Source organism: Choloepus didactylus, chromosome 20, assembly GCF_015220235.1.
Source record: "Choloepus didactylus isolate mChoDid1 chromosome 20, mChoDid1.pri, whole genome shotgun sequence".
In the NCBI taxonomy this organism is placed as follows: domain Eukaryota; kingdom Metazoa; phylum Chordata; class Mammalia; order Pilosa; family Megalonychidae; genus Choloepus; species Choloepus didactylus.
This window is the reverse complement of record NC_051326.1, coordinates 55,443,211-55,462,498: the sequence shown is the minus strand read 5'-3', so window position 1 is coordinate 55,462,498 and position 19,288 is coordinate 55,443,211. Positions and strand designations below refer to the sequence as shown.

Sequence of the window (19,288 nt, the reverse complement as noted above, 5' to 3'; positions counted from 1 at the left end):
CAGTTCTCCAAATCCCTCCAGAACAGCACTAGATCTGGCCAAAGAAATTCAGCGCAAGCCACATTTGTAATTTTAAGCATTTTTTTACATTAAAAAGAGTAAAAAGGAACAGGTGAAATTAATTTTCATAATTTCTTTAACCCAGTACATCTAACATAGAATCCTTTTGATATGCGACCAATAGAAAAATTATTAAGAGAGTTTACATTCTGCTTTTCATGCTAGCTCTTTGAAATCCTGTGTGTTTTCACACTTGCAACTCATCTCAATTGGGACTGGCCACACTGCAAGTGCCTGACAGCCGTGTGTGGCCAGCAGCTGCCACGCTGACCAGCACGGCTCTAGAACCTTCGACTTCCCGTCTGTCTGCTTTTGGTTTGCTCCTGCTGTACAAGGAAGAGGTCATGCCCTCCTCCGACAGAAACAGTCCTTGAGTGATTGGCCTTAAGGACCTGGCCAGAGAAACCCTGCTGGAGGCCTCTGCTTACCTGCCCCTCCAGGAAAAGTGGCATTTCCTCCCCCAGAGCAAAGCTCCACCCGCTGCATGTGGGAGCAGCTAAGCAACAACAAGGTCACTCGCAAGGAAGCAGGGATCTGGGCCAAAGGGGAAAGGTGTCCCAGGAGAGATTAAAGTCTTAACAGATAAGAAGTGCTCCCTTTTGCTCATGTGGGTGACCCATCAGCATTCCTTTAAGGGCAAACTGAACACATTTCCTACTGAGCCTTACTCATGCATTCAGTATATTAAAAATATTGTCCTTGAATTTTTAATTATTTCACAAATAGGAGAGAGAGAGAGACAGGGTGAAATTGCTGGAGGAAAAATGATTCCCATGGGTCTCCACTGGTTCTTTTTACTAGGCTGCAACTGGGATTTATAAAATTTCTCAAGTTTAACAGATGTTGCCCTTTCCATGACAGAATGTCACATCCCATCTTGTTCTGGAATAACGTCTTTCTCTTCCTCTCTGGATTTCCTCATCCTCTCTGTATAGTCCTTAATTTGTCTTTGAATCCCCAGAGCCAAGCAGTTTGTGGTGAATGCACGAATAAATGGACAAAAGATTGAATGGATGCGCTCATTTCCGGACTCGAGCTTCTGTGAAGGAAAAGCGTGTATATTCATGTTCAACAGATATTTATTGAGCACCTACTATGTGTTAGGCACTGTACCAGGTGCTAAAAGCATACAAAAATGAAAACAGGATTGTGACTTCTTGGCCCTCATTGCACCCAAAAGATGCATATTTACAGAAGGCAGAGCACTACATGGGTGGTGTAACAAGAAGATTTAAGCCACATGCACCTGGAACTAGATTTCATCCCATAGGTATTCTTGCCCTTCAAAGAAGAGCAGGTAAGAAAAGGAAAAGCAAATTTTACTGAAGTCTACTGTGGTCAATCACTATACTGGGCATTTTTTTACATGCTTCATCTTGTCTAATCCTCTCAAAAATCTCCCTCCAGGCTCTTGCAGCCTCTCAATTTCCCAGCATCTCTTGCCTCTAGGGGTTGTCAAACATCCCAACTGGAGCCAATGAGACCTGAGCAGAAACTGCTGGAGTGCTTTTGGAAAAGCTTGCTCTTTCCTGACAGAGACAGATGTGGCTGGCACCAACTCCCCCCACGTTTCTGGTCACTTTAAACACAAATGTAAGCCTGCAACCTTGGCAAGCCATCTTGGACCATGGGGCAACCAGCATCATGGCAAAGGATAATATGCTAAGGGTGGTGGAGCAAAAGAAAAGAAGAGCCTGGGTTCTCAGTGACATCACACAGCAGCTGAGCCAACGCAAGCAACAACCTACTTTCATGCCTTCTTACTGAGAAAACAGAAACCTATTTAAGTTCTTTTTAATAAGCATTCTGTCGTTGGCCAAACACAAATCATGGGCTCAAAAAATTTATGTTGGGTTCAAAAAAATTTAAATAATATGCTGAAGATACACGCACAGTCAATTTTCTACCATCTGACTCCAAAACCAGTACTTTTATGTCCCTACAATAGCTTCACTTGTCTATTCACACTTCTTGGCTCAACCCTGTCAACACTTAAGACTAGTATCCCTGCGAAACTGGTACTTTGATTGCCAGTGCCCCCAACAGACTTTTGCATCTATCAGGTTTCTGGACCTTCTTTTCTTCATCTGTGGTTTTCACAAATTATATTCTGAGTTTCCTGCTGCTTTTGTCCTTGAATTAATATGAGATCCTATACAAACATCTGGTCACTTCTGCCCCAATGCATGATGACATGAGGGAAGTACTGAAAATATCAGAGCAAGATTGCAGAAAAGCGATGAGAATATACACCGAAACAGAGGTAGTGTCTTAGGATCCTATAAATTGGTGGAAGAAAGGTACCTTTTTCTTCCCCGATACACTGGCCCTATTCCACCACTCCACTGGCCTTCCATTAGCAAACTGCCCCAGTTCTCAGGGCCCATGGCTAAGGCTTCATTGAGGTCTAAAGAAGAAAGAAGAGCCTGTGATCTGAGAGCACAGAGAGCCAGCTCTGTCTCATCCACACCTCAGATGATGATTTGTCTTTCCACTGCCAAATGATTAAAAGAAATATACACATTTGCAGCCAAAACATTTCAGATCCCAACTCTGAAAGTCTCCTGGCAGCTCTTTTTATTCCATTATCCTGGGATCATTATGCCCCAGCACACACACAACCAAACAGGGCTATGTAGCAATGGAAGACAACAGAAAAAATTAATTTAGGGGACTGCCTGTTTCTTTATATTCTCAATCACATAACAATCAGCTTGCCTTCAGGATCTCTGCAAGCTTTCACACTTCCCAAAGCAAAGGTTCTCTTGGAGTGTATACACCCTACATTACACATTTAAATGTACAATTGGCACCATGGAAAAGAAGAACCTAAGACACTCAAGAAAATAGATTCCTTGGAGACACAGAATACATTTAATGCAATGACTCATCCTTCACACCCTTTATTGTATATTTAGCAGCTTCTGTTCTTCAAATCCTATATCAGAAGAACCAGATGAATCCACAACCCCCGCTGCATTTACCTGGCAAACACTCTGGTCACCTCTTGGCTAAAGCATCCCAATCTTTCAGGAGAAAGATCCAAACCTGTAAGGGTAATGGAGCCCAACCTCTTCTCCTGCTCCTGTGGGTCCTACCATCAGCCCTCTGTCCTCAACATCATCAAGAACATCATCAAGAACCTTCTTAGCCCAAAACCTTCGCTCCCACCCCACTTCTGCATCAGCATAGAGTGCCTCTCCTCTCTTTCCCCTACCTCTTCAAATTTTACCCACATTCATCCCAGTTTCCACCAAGAATATCTCTCATCAGAGTTCCTATAACATGTGTATGGACAAGCACATTCTGGCACTTGTTCATAATTGTCATCTCATTACCCTGTCTCCTTTGGATAGACCATGAATATCACAGAGCAAGGACCAGCTGTCATACCTCTGCATTGCAAAGTGTATACGCCATATGAGTACCTAGGACTCATTTTCTATTGTCTACACAACCAAAGTTCCTAGGATTTTGAAGGATCGCCTCTCTACATCCTAAGCCACCAGAGCTGCATTCTATTATCTTCACCCCTGAACCCACACAAATATTCCATCCAGTTTGTGTTCCACTTTTTACTGTTTTGTGGTGTCTTACTATGTGACCTGATCATTCCAAAGAGAGAATTTCTATCTGCTGATTTGTTCACAACATGCTGAAGTACTGAATATAAACTCTAATTCCATTTCTTCATTGAAGTATGGCCAAGGTTTCCCTCTTGAATCCAGTTTATCTTAACAAAATCCCTTAACAAAAATTCACTTAGAAAAAGCAAGATGTGCACTGAAGGAATGCAAAAATGAGTAAGTTCCTACACTGTTGTGGAGCATATAATTTAGTAGGGGAAATAAGACAGATAGATAAGTCACTAAAATTAAATTACAGTGTGGTAAGTGCAATTACAGTTCAGAGGAATACTTCTGGCCCGAGGATAGGAGAAGGAACACGCATCAGCCTGGGAGCAAGGAGACCTGGTTTAAGCCTGGGGTTGGCAATTTTGCTCCCCTTTCTGCTCTCTGGGCCTCCATTTTCTCATCTCTAAAATTCCAGTATTGACTAGATAAGTTGACCTCCACAGTCCCCCACATTAATGGCTCAATAACTTTAAGCAAAAGGCAGCATTTGAGCTGAACCTTGAAGCATCACTAGGAATCTGGTACATGCAGATGGTAGAAGAACATTCCAGATCAAAGCCTGAAGGCTGTTCAGAGATCACCCTTGGAAAGACAGGTTGGAGCCAGACAATGAAGACTCTCGAATGCTAAACCAAAGGGCGCGTGCTTGAACCCACCAGCCACGGGGAGCTGCTGAAGATATCTGAGTAGGCAAGTGACAGAGACAAGCGGAGAGAGTGATAAGGGACACCAGTGAAATAACACAAGTATCCCAAGATAGTTAAAAAAATATCTGCTTTGAGTCTGGCTTCAGCACATACCTATTTGAGTGTTTTAATTTGAGGAGACAGACAGAGACCTGGAAGTGCTCTGTGAAAGGGAAACACTTTCCAACACTCCAAGCCAATTGGGGATACGTGGGAGAATAGTGATGGCCTCCCTCCCTCCAGGGAATGTCAGTAAACCTCATGGAGGCTGCAGGGAGGCAAGAGACTATGGGCAAGTGGCGTGGGAAACCCAGGGATCAATCCTGTCCAACTACCACATCTCAGAGGAATGTGGTTGAACCTGCAGCCAAGCAGAATAGTTCCAGTGATGGAGAGTGAGTAAAAAGGACTCTTAAAACCAAAGCAGATCCTCGTCAGTGAACAAATGTCCTGAAATCAGGGAAACATAAAATGATGGGTCCTTAGCTCTTTGATTGGCTCACAGGAGTCTAATGGAAATGAGAAATATCCCATTGTTTGCCACACTCTGAACAGTCTTGCCCCCCCTCCAGATAACCTTAATATCCAGACAACCCCCAATGGTGCTTGAAAACCAGTTCTCCGGAAGCCTAAAAAATCTTCCCAGGAAAACCATATTGTATAAAGGTGTGCAGGTTCCCAGGACAGCCACAAAATCCTGTGTAACCAATAAACCAACTTAAAGAGACTCTGTTGATATCCACTTTCTGAATTTGGAATCCTCCTTGTTTGCTCCAATAGATCTTTTTCCTGTTTCCTGCCCTGATAGCTGTGCTGGTATGAGCAGAAGTTACCAAAGATGGCACTGCTATTTTGCTTCAGTTGGGCTTACTTCTAGCTCAGAAGTTCTTAATTATAAACCTAGGGGGAAAAACAAAACAAAACAAAAAACAACCTGCCAGCCTTGCTCAGATGAATAAATGTTCCTGAACTGTGAAAACGGTGGTTGTTACAAGTGGTTCCTCTGAATTTGCCCTGACCCCACCCTCCTCCTGCCCCTTTATCAAGTAGAACTTGAAGGGAGGGAAGGAAAATGGAGAAAATACTCACAGGGAAAGAGGCTCCAAATTGGTACAATGAAAAACCCCTACACTGGTGGACCTTTCAGGAAATACCAGAAAAGACAACTGTGTCACAACCAGGAATCTTGGTTTGAGCAGCTCTCAGAAACAAGCAGTCTGCACTTGAACGTGGCCAACGGCAAAGCAGCCAGGGCTCGGTACATTGTGTGGGTTTATAAGCTCCCTGTTCACATCAGGCTGTTTCTTGCTGATCTTCAGGTTGTGAACATCCATAACCCTCCAATTTGCCAGGCTAACTCCAACTCACCCTACAAGCCCCAGCTCGGCATCCTCTGCTCCTGCAAGGCTACTCCTAACTACCCAAAGTTGAACTGGGTGCCCCCTCCTAAGTGCCCCATCACCCTCTACACACCATGTGGCACGGGTTAAATGCCTAATGAATATAAACTATCATTTCTTCTATCCCCCAGCCAAACACACAGACTATAAAATACTGGTTGACACACTTCTTCATGCTACCCAGGAATTTATTTTTTTCTATAATACTGCACCCAGCTTGTCAACTAGCCCTGCTCCCAGTGTCTATAGGATGCTCAGGAAGCACATTCCAATTCAGGTTTGAGATTCAAGGAATGAAGGAAGATGGAGACACCTCAACTCTCAACATACCCTGTTTAAGAAAAGCCATTCTTCTGAAAGCAAAATTGTTTTTTCATTCCAGAATCCTTGCAAATGTTTGCATATGGTGAGTAGTCCTGAAATAGGGATTCTCCTGGAAAATATTATGAAAGCAGGACATTTTTACTTCTGGATATTGGAACTCATAAGGCCAACACCTTAATTTTAGAGCTGAAGGACCAGTGGTCATCCAGGGAGATTCAGACATTGCCCAAGGTCAGATAGCTGGGTCAGAAATGTGTACAAGCTGTGTCCTTCAGTCCTAACACCCAGCAGGTATGTTAACAGTTGTTCCAATTTAATTTCTCCATCTAATTAAGAAAGGGTATTCATGTGCATCAGTAATACAGAAACAAAGTAGAGAAGAGGCTGGACACTCTACCTTAAATGACTTCTCCAGTCTTAAGGAAAGAAAGCCACCTTCAACTTAGTTCTTAGATCTCAAATGTAGGAAGCTACTTAAAGCGGATATGGAGACAGTCCATCCTCCTTAGAAGCATTCAATTCATTCAGTCTCTTGGCTGCATCATCTCACACCCCAGGAAGCCAAAGGGGATCTTTGCTTGTTCAGAAGCTCTGGAAAAATCTAAAGGCTCAAAATCATCCTGAGTTATCAGAGACCACTAGCCTCCCAGGAGAGCCAGCCTTATCTCCATCATCTCAAGTTCAGTGAAAAAGGTAAAACACCAGAGTTGGAAGAGCTCCATCCTGATCAGACCAGTCACAAATTCCCTGTATGACCTGGGATATGTGACCTCTCCTCTCAAAATCTACAACTTCCTCAGCTGCAGCTTTTGCCACACACCCCCACTTCCCACTCCCCCACCCCCCCACTGCTTGGCCCACCCTTTGTAGCATTTGAGTTTACCTTCATTAGCCCCTCTTCTCAGGGTATTACCCCTAGAATCAGGGCCTCTTAAAAGAATAAACATCAAAACTCAAATTGAACTGGATCTGGAAAATTTGCATCCCACTAAAATTAGGTTATCTGCATGCATTTTCTCATGAGATCCTCAATTTGTGCATGACCCTTTGGTAAGAGATAAAGGTAGAAGCCCAAGTCCAGGTGTGGGTCTGACTGCAAAGTCCATGCTCTACCCATTGCATCATGCATTCCCCCTCCTCCACCAATGGACTAATCACTCAAAGGCAAGGCCCAGATCACTCATTCTGTTACTCTAAAGCCATCAATGGCTCCCAATGCCACTGGATCAAGTCTAAGGTCTTGGTCTGCAAATTAAAGATTTCTTGATTTATTCCCATCTGGCCTCTCTAGGCATATTTCCTTTGCACTCATTAAAAAAAAATAGTAAAAATTAATTTTAAAAGGCTCTATAAAACAAACAAACAAAAAAGCTCCTTTATCTCAGTACTGTGGAAGAAAATACAATCAAACAAGTATTTAGTCATCTTCAAAACCACCAGGCTCCAATCCAATGTGAAAGTTCACCGATGCATGCCTGGTGTTTTCCTTCCTCTTTTCTTTCCTTTGCTCTGGTAGTTCCCTCTTCTGGGGGTTAGGGGGTGGGTTCCTGCCACACGACAGATCTGACCCATCCTCAAGCTTTGACTCAAATACCACCTCCCTCACAATCACAAAGCCTTCCCTGATCCCCTCTTTCTTCCTCTCCCTGACTCTCCCCCTCTGGAACCCCCTTTGCTCTACATTTACACCACTTACTTTCTGCCTTGAATTTTATCTACAAACACATCTGCCTTGCTGAACTCTCACTTTGAGGGCAGACCCTAACTTGATTCACCCATCCATGTCCTCAGTCCAACCCAGACCTGCCCCCATCCCAGGAATCAGCTTTTCCACAACTGTTTAATGCAAGATGTCGGGTTTTTCTAGTACAGGGACCAGCGCCCCTCCTGTGGCAGCAGGGAGCCTAGTGGGGTACCTCCCAGGGGTCTCATCTGTAATCTAGCCTTTGGCTCTGCCAAGACAAGCATGGAATATTTTTTAAATGGACATTTACTGTATTCAATGCATAAAGAGCGAGAGACACATACACAGAGAGAGAAAAAGAGACAGAGGAGAAAACTTTTGGAGTAATTGTCCTGAGATGGGCCTATGGAGATCACTAACGCAAAATAAGTAACATCCCCACCCCACTCCCCAGCCCCATTACCAATAAACTCTCTCGAGGCTTGCATAAGAAACCTAACAACTGGGAACCTAGGATGGTGCAGCCGTCCTGGGGAACAAGTACTGGAGAGCTGGGTGGGGGTAAAATCATTTTCACACCCCTCTCCAAGATGTGCGGGGAACTTCCCCGACCAGCCCACTACCCAGGCGGCGCGGCCGAGGGCGCGGATGAGCGGCGCACCCACCCAGGAGAGGAAAGGGAGGGAGAGAAGCTGGCGGCAGTAGTCATCTTGAGCGCCCGGGGGGAGATGTGCAAACCGAGAGGGCATGCGGCACCCCCAGCCAACTTCGATCAGACCTGACCTTCCCCCGTTTCCTCCTCCCTCCGGGACTGCTTCACCCTTTTGGATGACTTAAGCACCGACCGTGAGCTTAGAGCTCTGGGGCCTGCGGGCGGGGCCCTCCAACAAAGAGAGCGCCCCTGCCCGCGAACTCGCCAGCCGGACCCGAGCGTGGGAGCGCCAAGAGACGCATCGCTGCAAACTGGCACCCGGAGCAAGAGTAGAAGGGCGGTGTCATGGATCCGCGGTTTTGAAAGTGGTCACTGCGCTAGGGGAGGGAATGCAATCCCCAACCGGCCGCCGGAGGGTCAGGGTGCCAGGACTCCGCACGCAGACAGCGGCTCCCCACCCCAAGAACCCTCCCAGCCCGCCGCCAGCACCCGCCACGACCCGAGCGCCCGAGCCAGCGCCTCCCGCCACGCATCGGATTCCCGAGGTGGGGGGACTCGGCAGGACCAGGGCTGGGCGAGCCCAGGAGGCCGGGTCCGTGAAAAAGCCACATCCCACCCTCCGGCTGGGTCGTGCTCCTGTGATGCCGACACAAAGGGGCCGCGCGCGCGTCATCCTACCTGGTCGCCGCGCGGCCGGCGCTCCTCCGGGGCGTGGGGGCGGCTGCTTCCTCTGCTCTGTGCCCGCCTGGGCTCTCGGAAGTGGCCCGGCTGCTGTTCCCCAGCCGCAAGCAGCAGCCCGGAGCTCCGACGGCTCTGGCCCGGGTGCCCGCGGCCCGGCGCAGGAACGCGCGCTGCTGCCGCCGCCGCCGCCTCCACGCGCGCCCCGCGCACTCCGCGCTGGGCCACGCCAGGCAGCTGCTCTTTATTTCATCCCCACCCTCCACCCCTTTTTGGCCAAGCCCGCGAGGGGGGTGGGTGGGGCGGTGGGGGGGGGGGTGAGAATGCGCGGCGCGAGAGGTGGGGGCCGCTAATCGGCGCCCAAAAAAACGCTGGGAACGGTTGGAAGCTTCGCCCCAGCAGCTTCCCTTTGAAGAGGACCGAGCCCCCGCCCCGAGTGGACACAGCGCCCTCTGGTGCCCACAGGGCCTTGGCACGAGCTCGGCTAACTTTTCAGACCTGGCCTGGTGCCCAGGCTGCCCGGTCACTCCAGGCCCCTTTAGAAACACCAATAAATCACCCAAATAATGTTAAGGACAGCCTATGGTTACAGAAATGAAAATATTTTCCTTATTTTAGTGACCTCCAAAAGATGGACCTTTGATTTCAACTGTCTGGGAGAAAAGTATCACCTAGCTAGGAAAGAAATAGATGACAACCAAACACTCAACAAAGCTTTCTACACCAGGTGCTAGAATGAGCCACAGACCAAACAAATAGGAATAAACGCTTCTCAGCGCAGTTTCGAGCTCTGATGAAGATCTTGGTTGCTGCTGAAGGCTGAGATCAGCTTCTATGTTCAACATAACGTGAAATGTCTTCTCATCCCACCACTTACTTTCTTTGACAGATGCAGAAAAAGAGGGGAAATAGACTAGTGCCGTCAGGTTTCTGGGTTTCTGAGATACACTCATAGAGATTTCTTACTCTTAAGGTTTCCAGCTTATTCAGAGTCAAAGCTGGTTGAGGTAGAATTCCTGTAAGATTTATTTTTGCCGCTCCCTCTAGTAGCTAGGAGTTACACAAGTGTTAAATCATATGCCAGTCACACATGTACAATGAAAACTTATTTGTGTGTATGAAATAATACCTCCTTCAATGCAGAGACTCTCTCTTCTCCGGAATTATAGGGAAAACACACTCTAATATCATCCTTCCCGAACATACCAACACACAGCCGGGTCTGAATTCTAGCTCTGCCACTTACTGGCCTGGTACCCATCAACAAATTCTTTTTACTTCTTTGTGCTTCAATTTTTTTTTTATCTGGTAAATGCAAATAGTATGTATATCATGAAGATATTGGGAGGGATTATCTAAATCATAGAGACACATAGGGCACATATCAACGTAACTGGCAAACTGTAAAGACTCCATGGTTGTAAGCTAGTATTTGTCTCACCTCCCCAAATAATTAAACAAGGAAACTCTTAGCTATCTTGAAACTCTGCATACCTTGTCTTCCTCTGCAACGTACACATTTATTTAAAAACAAAAAAGAAAACATGTCCGTCTCATCTGCATTGAAGTTTTTCCGATAAATATTTTCGCTCTTCAAAAACAGGAACAAGCATTTGCCTTCCGATGCCTTGGTTTCAGTCAAATTCTTTGTAAGAAATGTCATTATTCATGAAAAATACACAATAGGAAGAAATTTAACAATGGTCCTTTGTTGTCCGGCTTCTCACTAGAAGATGAAAGTAGTTCTGCATCAAGTCCTGGGCTTCATAGAAAACATATTCGCATCTCCTGTATTGGAGTGGGTACCAGAGAAGTACTAGTATGAGCTAGCACTACTTTATCAATGAATGACTAAATGAATGAATGGATAGGTTACTGCAAACACACATAGGTTGGAAATTACATGGTGGCTCTGTGTTTCATGATAAATTCGTCCATGCTGAGATGCAGACATTTCTATGGAAAACCAGGACATAGAAATCAAGTTGGGGGAACTGGGGAGGAGCGTCCAGCTGGGAGGAAATAGGTTGAGCTGCCAAGCCAACTCCGTACCTAACTGCATGATTGAGACTTGTGTTTATGCAGCGAAGTACGTGATTTATTCCCATGCTTTCTTTCTCTTTGTTTCTGTGACTGCTTTGGGGAGATGGGAGGAGATTACATCTTCACTGAAAGTCCAGTTTGCAGCAGACCATGCAAAGCATTTCGTATGCAGTTTTCTCTATGAAGTCTTAATAAGTCATGATCCCTCCCCAACCCCACCCCAAATATCAATGTTTGTGTCTATGTTGGTGAAAACATTGTGTCTATGTTGGTTTTCACGTCTGTCGCACAACACAATGCTTTGGGTATTTGCTCTTTGATGACTAGATTTTAAGATTCTGTAAAGCAGAGATGAAGTCATTTTTCTATATACCCCAATAGGGTCTTGAGCATAATAAGTTCTCAATAAATAATGAATGGAATCATCTACTCTGGGCTGTGTCTCTGAGCAACTCTCTTGGTTCTCTCCACTGAAAAGCTGCCTGGGTCTCTCAAAGACATGTTCCACTCATCACTGGTAGGTTTTTAGTCCAGAACCCTGTCCTAGTCATGACTGTGCAGAAACACTCTTACCAAGAGGTTTATTATATAAAACTTATTTTAACAGCTATCCATTGTTCCTAAGTGTTTGCACCTGAAGGCAATATGACTCATTGTACACTCATCAAAAAAGAGTCTTTTTGATTACCTGCAAGGAGGAAGATTCTGGGCTGGATGGTAAACAGGCCAGAGAATAGGAGCTATAATAAATGATCTAGAATCTGGAGAAATGGAAATCCATTCTGAAGTGTCCCCATTGAATGCAAAATTGAGAGAAGCACAGACCCACACTCAGGGCTTAACATAAAATATTTTGGACAATGGGGTTTGTAATAATTTGTAATCAAGTTCTGTGAATATAGAAAATTCACATTTCTTTCATTTATAAAATCAATGTAAATCCAAATCCTTATTTCAAGAGAGTGGCAAGAAATTAAACGTCAATTATTGTTGACTCCTGCTCCCTATGGACACAGTGGAATCTGGGAGATTTCTTGGTGAAATGAATATGGAATGGAAATTCCCATCCTCAGCCCATCTCTGTACCTACTGATAGACCCATTGTCCTAGCAACGTGGTGTCTCGAAAGCCAGCTGTACTCGGCTTTTCTTTCAAACTCCAGGCACAAGAATATTTTTATCAAACCCAAGGTCAAAGGTACACAGCTCCACAGGTACACCGGGGGCCTGTGAGGTTTGGAAGAGAGGGAAGGCTCTGGCTATTCTCAGCTTACCTTCTCACACACTTGCCTCCCTCCCTTTCAAGGCCTCCTCACATTTTTTCCCAACCTAGACATCTCAAATAGTCTCTTCAGTGCTACCAGAGAAGAGAGGATAAAGTGAAGCTGTCTTCAAGTGGCTTCTTCTTTCAGCTCTGCAAACAACCCCTGGAGCCAGAAAAAAATGCATGGTTCTAGTTATTTTCCTGTAATATGTGGAGAAAAAGTTCAACACAGCAAACTTGCATTACTAGCATAATGAAATATGTGGTCCAAATAACAAAGACTAATAGCTTAAGGAAGAAAACCAAAACTTAAAGAAAGTAACAAGTGAAGAAGAAAATGCCTCCACTTACAAACAGCGTGTAGAAGGTGTTGATGTGTGACTACAATTCAGAGAATATCTGCCATAATAAAAATACAAATGCCACAAAAGTTGCTGAAATCCCTGATAGTAAATGGGAAGATTAATATATTTATTACTAAAAAAGTAAAAAGATTTTTCCTGGCATCCTCCCAGATAGTAGATATTGTCTGTCTTGCTCACTACCCTATCCAGCACAGGTTGGACGAGTTGTAGGGGCTTAATAAGTATTTGTTAAATGAAATAAATGAATCTTGTCTTCCAGAACTCTCTACTAGTACTTCTGTACGTCTCTTAGAAAAATCCCGTATTCTGAATAGACATTTAGAAATGAAAGGGCCGAGAGAGAGAGAGAGAGAGAGAAAGAGAGAGAGAGAGAGAGAGAGAGAGAGAGTTTAGTCTAATGTTTTCTTCTCACATATGGAAACTCCAAGATTTAAACAGAGCCATTTGTCAGTTCCAAGATCACTGTTACCTAATGGCAGAAATGGTGTACCCACTCAAGGTTTTTGGCGGATTCAGGCTTCTTTACACTTTTTATTACGCTGCTTTTCTATAATAATCAATAAAGTCTGGCCCTTGGGGCTCTACAGAATTTTAAAAGGCTCTCTCAATTCTGAAAGACTGATTAAATTGCACTTAGTGTTGTGTCCATAATTATGGGGAGACATTTAATGCTCACTAAATATCCATGTGCTTCTCCGTATTTCCCAGCCCCCTTGAAGTTAGGTCAAGGCTGGTGACTCATTGTGTTCAATAGACTGTGGGTGAGAGTGTCTGTTCTGGGCTGAGACAGGGAAAGCACCTTCAGAACCCTCTGACTTGCACATCCCTTGCCAGAATGAGCATGGAATCCATATTTTGAAATTCACAAGTCTGGATCTTTGAGTTGCCCCTTAGAAGGACCATTCTCAGGAGAACATACACTTGCAAGTGTTAAGCTACTGAAATTTTAAGAGTGTGTTTGTTACTACAATCTAGTCTAGTTTTGCATAGCAGCAATTCCTATGTAACTGTGTCTTTAAAGAGATTTATTTTTGTGTCTTTAAAGAGATCCAAAGTGCAGTACCGTGTAAGGATAGTAAGTCATCAAGTCTTAATGTGAAAGTGCATTTAGTGCATTTGAGGCAAGTAGCCAAGAGCCAGGAAATTGTGGGAACCAGGGAAGAATTCAGGTGTAAGACAGGCAGAAATGGTACATGGTGGGGAATCCATAACTGTGCCCATGGCAATATTTGGGGTGTCAGAGCTCATTCCTAATGGATGCTTTCTACATGTTGTATTGCCTGCCCTGGAGGTTTAAAATAAAGGACCAGCAGAAAAGCAGGACACGATACTTAATCCACTGTGCAGAGTTTGGGTGAGATTTTGATAGGTGTGGTGGATGCTGTAGTGCCTTGAACAGATCCCCCCTGCAGAACTGAGGAACCCATTATCCCAACTGCTAGGAGTGTTGTCTGCCGAAGGTCAACCTCCCTGGGAAAATTCTCAGCAAAAGGAAGCTGCCTCACCTGGGTTTACACTTCCTTTCCGGGGCTAGCTGGTTTCCGTTAACTGGTCAATGCAAGGGTAAAAAGCTTGTCCCTATTGCCTTAATTTGGGACAAACCAGAGGGCTCTCCCAGCCCTAAAATTGGATCAGTCAAGGCATCTGCTGCAAATGCATTACAGTTCCTCTCCTCCATCCTGCTTCCTTCACTCTTCTACGGGTGCAGTCCTCAAGAGCATCCCTCAGTAAACCTCCTGCAGGCTGAGCTCCATCTCAGAGTCTGTTTCCTAGGGAACCTGACCTAATATGATACGTGAAGATGGGTGAAACAAATTTGAACAAGATCTGAAAAGCGAGCAATCACCTCAACATATTCCTGAAGATGAATCATCTGGTTTGGTTGGAGCAGAGGATTTCTCTTTTAGCTAAGGTTGGCAGGTGGGCTTGGGTCAGGATCTGCAGGGCCTTGGAAACCACCTAGGGACAGAAAATGGGGTGGGGGATAAGCACAGTGGGGAGTAAGAATAGGGTTAGGGGCTATAGAAACTATTTCCGGGCATACATTTATTTAGAAAGCCCTATAGATACTTTTGTTTGGGTTTGAGAACCATTTTATTTGTTTATATTTAACTTTTATTCTGTTGTAATTTGGAATGTTCTTAGACATGGATTATTTGATCTCCTTAAAATAGAGACAGTACCTGCAAACTCTCCTCTCTTCACACACTCACACACACACACCACCAACAACAAAAAACAGGAACAAACACACACACATACACATACACTCTCTATGCCTTGACATCCTGGCAAACTTCCACTGATTCTTCAAACAAGTACCGATACTTTTGTTAATATTTCTATGACTCCTCTAGTTGAATTAAACGTTCCATGTTGTCATCAGTTTTATGACTCTATTATTATATGTGTATGCCTGGTCTTAGAAATGTTTGAATGCAGTGTCACAATGAACCAACGGAATTTTCTCTTCTTCCTCTTCCCATGTCGTGCATGTATGAAGATATATATTTATTCTCCATTTCATGTATCTTTGTGTGAATGTCAGAACTATTGGGCTGTTCTTCTGAGACCTTATTCTCATCAGTGTGTCACAGGGTAAGGGCATATCCTGTATCCCCTAAAGACATTCCCAACATTTGATCCTAGACAGAAGAGGCTCTATAGGTCAAAACTAACTAACTAACCACAAAATACCAAAAAAACTGAAATGTGGAAGCCAGATCTTAGGATGTCAGGAAGGAGGGAGCACCTTTCTCTCACTGAGCTTGTTTCTGACTTTTTGAGGAGTCCAGGCCTGTCCTCCAGGATTACTACAAGATGATCTCTGCTGCAAGGGGGTTGGCAGACCAGCATTCCAAGGGGACCATAAGTCGGGCTGTAAAACTATACTTTATAAGACTGATCATCTAATTGATCTGTAAATTTGCCTTCTTTTATCTGTGGATTTTTAAATAGTCTTCATAAAGTATTCCATTCACAAGGCAAATAATATTGAGTCCAATAATATGAATTCCTATTTGAATAATACGAATGAAAAAATATTCCTAAACTTCAATATAACCACTAAATGCAAGCCAATCGCTTCATTTAGCACCCAGCAAAGAAATAGCCATCTATACCAGACCTATGGAAAAACAAAGTGACCATCCTACACTTATCCAGTTACATTTCCCAAGCAATACAAGCAGTCCATAATGGGGAATTTGAAGGATATATAAGAATAATATCCTTGAGCAATGACATGAGAGTCTAAATATGGCTAAATAGTGCCAGGCACTGTGGTAGGTGTGGCTATACACATAGTGGAGGTGAGAACCTATATATAGCAGGATACGTGAGTAGGAAAGGTGAGCTCTGCAACAGACTGCTGAGATTGTACTGTGTCCTGCTTCCAGTAATTTCTAGACATATGCTGGTGAAGTTAAACTCCCTCTGCCTCAGTTTCCTTAGCTATAAAATGGAAGAGAATTACACTGATTTTATATAGTTTTTGTGTAAATTAAATAATCCATGCACAGTACTTATGTTTTAGTTTCCTGGCTGATAAAAAAAAAATGCTGTACAGTGGATTTAAACAACAGAAATTTATAGACTCAGGGTTTCAAAGCTAGGAGAAGTCCAAATCAAGTTGTCAGGTCAGCAAGATGAGGCTTTCTCCCCAAAGACAGTGGTGATCTGTCACATGGCAATGCACGTAGACCCATTTTCTCCTTTTTCTTCCGGCATTAACTTCCAGCTTTTGCTTTTCCTGTGGATTTGTTTTTCTGTGTCCAATTTCCTTTGTTTATAAGGATGCGTTGGTTTGGATATATCATATCCCCCCAAAAGCCATATTTTTTAATGCAATCTTGTGGGGGCAGATTTATTAATGTTTTTGATTAGGGTGTGACCTCTTGATGGAATGTTTCCATGGAGATTTGACCCTGCTCATTCAGGGTAGGTCTTGATTAGTTTACTGGAGTCCTTTAAAAAGAGCTCATAAACAGAAGGAGCTCAGAGCAGCTGAGAGGGACGTTTTGGAAAGAAGCTAAGACTTGACATTGACGCTGACACTTGGAGATGCTTGGAGATGGTTGAAGATGCTAGCCCAGAGTTTCCTCCAGAGAAGCTAAGAAAGACAAGCTCAGAGACATTTTGGAGAATGCCATTTTGAAAAGCAGCCTGGGAGCAAATGACCAGCAGGCCAGCCACGTGCCTTCCCAGCTGACAAGAGATGTTCTGGATGCCATTCTTCAGTGAAGGCATCATCTTGTTGATGCCTTAGTTTGGACACCTTTATGACCTCAGAACTGTAAATCTGTGACCTAATAAATACCCTTTATAAAAGCCAATCCTTTCCTGGTATTTTGCATAATGGCAGCATTAGCAAATTGGAACAAGGACTTCAACCATATTGGATTAAGGCCTACCTTCATCAAGTTTGGACACAACTTAACTGATAACATTTTCAAAGGTCCTATTTACAAATGGGTTCATATCCACAGGTCCAGGGGTTGGGGCCTGAACATGCCTTTTGTGGGGGACACGATTCAATCCCCTACAATTTAGTACAGGCATACCTCATTTTATTGCACTTCATTTTATTGTGTTTTGCAGATATTGCATTTTTTTACCAATTGAAGGTTGTGACAACCCTGCAGCAACCAAGTCTATTGATGCCATTTTTCCAACCGCTAGTGCTCACTTTGCATCTCTGTGTCATATTTTGGTAATTTTGCACAATGTGTCAAACTTTTTCATTATTATTATCTGTGTTATGGTGATCTGTGATCAATGATCTTTGATGTTGCTATTACAATGGTTTGGGGGTGCCATAAACCATACCCACATAAGATGGTGAACTTAATCGATAAATGTTGAGTATGTTCTGACTGCTCCACCTACTGGCAGTTCCCACCCTTCTCCCTCTCCTCGGGCCTCCCTACTCCCTGGGACACAACAATATTGAAATTAGGCCAATGAATAAGCTTACAATGGTACCTTAAGTGTTTACGTGAAAGGAAGAGTTGCACATCTCTCACTTTAAATCAAAAGCTAGAAATGACTAAGCTTGGTGAGGAAGGTATGTTGAAAGCTGAGACAAGCTAGGCCTCTTGCAACAAACAGTGAGCCAACCTGTGAACACAAAGAAAAAGTACTTGAAGGAAATTAAAAGTGCTACTCTGGTGAACACACAATTGATAAGAAAGTGAAACAGCCCTGTTGCTGATATGGAAAAAGTTTTAGTTGTCTGGATAGATGATCATACCATCCACAACATCCCCTTAAGCCAAAGACTAATCCAAGGTACAACTCTAGATCTCTTCAATTCTATGAAGACTAAGAGAGGTGAAGTAGCCGCAGGAGAAAAGTATAAAGCTAGTAGAAGTTGGTTCAAGAGGTTTAATGATAGAAGCCATCTTCATAACACAAAAGTGTCCAGTAAGGCAGCAAATGCCAATGGAGAAGCTGCAGTAAGTTATCCAGAAGATTCAGTTAAGATATTTGATGAAGGTGAATATGCTAAACAACATATTTTCAATGTAGATGAAATAGGCTTCTATTGGAAGAAGGTGCCATCTAGGACTTTCATATCTAGAGAGAAGAAGTCAATGCCTGACTTCAAAGTTTCAAAGGACAGTCTGATTCTCTTGTTAGGGGCTAATGCAGCTAGTGGCTTGAAGTTGAAGCCAATGCTCACTGACCATTCTGAAAATCCTGGGGCCCTTTAGCATAATGCTAAATCTACTTTGCCTGTGCTCTATCAAAGGAAAAACAAAGCCTGGATGACAGCTCATCTGTTTACTGGTTACATGGTTTACTGGTTATTTTAAGCCACTCTTGAGACCTATTGCTCAGAAAAAAAAGGTTCCTTTCAAGATATTACTGCTCATTGACAATGTACTTGGTCACCCAAGAGCTCTGATGGAGATGTATGACAAGTTGATTGTTGTTTTCATTCCTGTTAACACAACATCCATTCTGCTGCCCATGGATTAAGGAATAATTTCAATTGTCAAGTCTCATTATTTAAGAAATATTTTTAGCAAGGCTATAACTGCCATAGATAGTGATTCCTCTGATGGATCTGGGAAAAGTAAATTGCAAACCTGGACATGATTCGCCATTCTTGAGGCCATTAAAAACATTCGTGATCCATGGACTCGTATATAAAACTATCAATATTAATAGGAGTTTGGAAGAAGTTGGTTCCAATCCTCATGGATGACTTTGAGAGGTTCAAGACTTCGGTGAAGGAAGTAACTGCAGATGTGGTGGAAATAGCAAGATAACTAGAATTGGAAGTGGAGCCTGAACATGTGATGAAATGGCTGCAATCTCATGAAAAAACTTTAACAGATGGGGAGTTTTACCAAAGAAAGTGGTACCTTGAGATGGAATCTACTCCTGGTGAGGATGCTGTGAACACTGATGAAATGACAGAAATGATTTAGTATATTATCAACTTAGTTGATAAAGCAGTGGCAGGGTTTGAGAGGATTGACTCCAATCTTG

General features: G+C 43.6%; 1 protein-coding gene across 1 annotated transcript in view; it reads right to left on the bottom strand.

The window, feature by feature from the left end:
• Positions 1-9,370, bottom strand: part of RNF144A (ring finger protein 144A) — a 138,135-nt gene extending 128,765 nt beyond the window's left edge. Inside the window, exon 1 of the mRNA XM_037813070.1 lies at positions 9,120-9,370. The gene's annotated coding sequence lies outside the window, so the exon portion shown is untranslated. The remainder of the gene's footprint in view (positions 1-9,119) is intronic.
• Between the last annotated feature and the right edge of the window lie 9,918 nt (positions 9,371-19,288).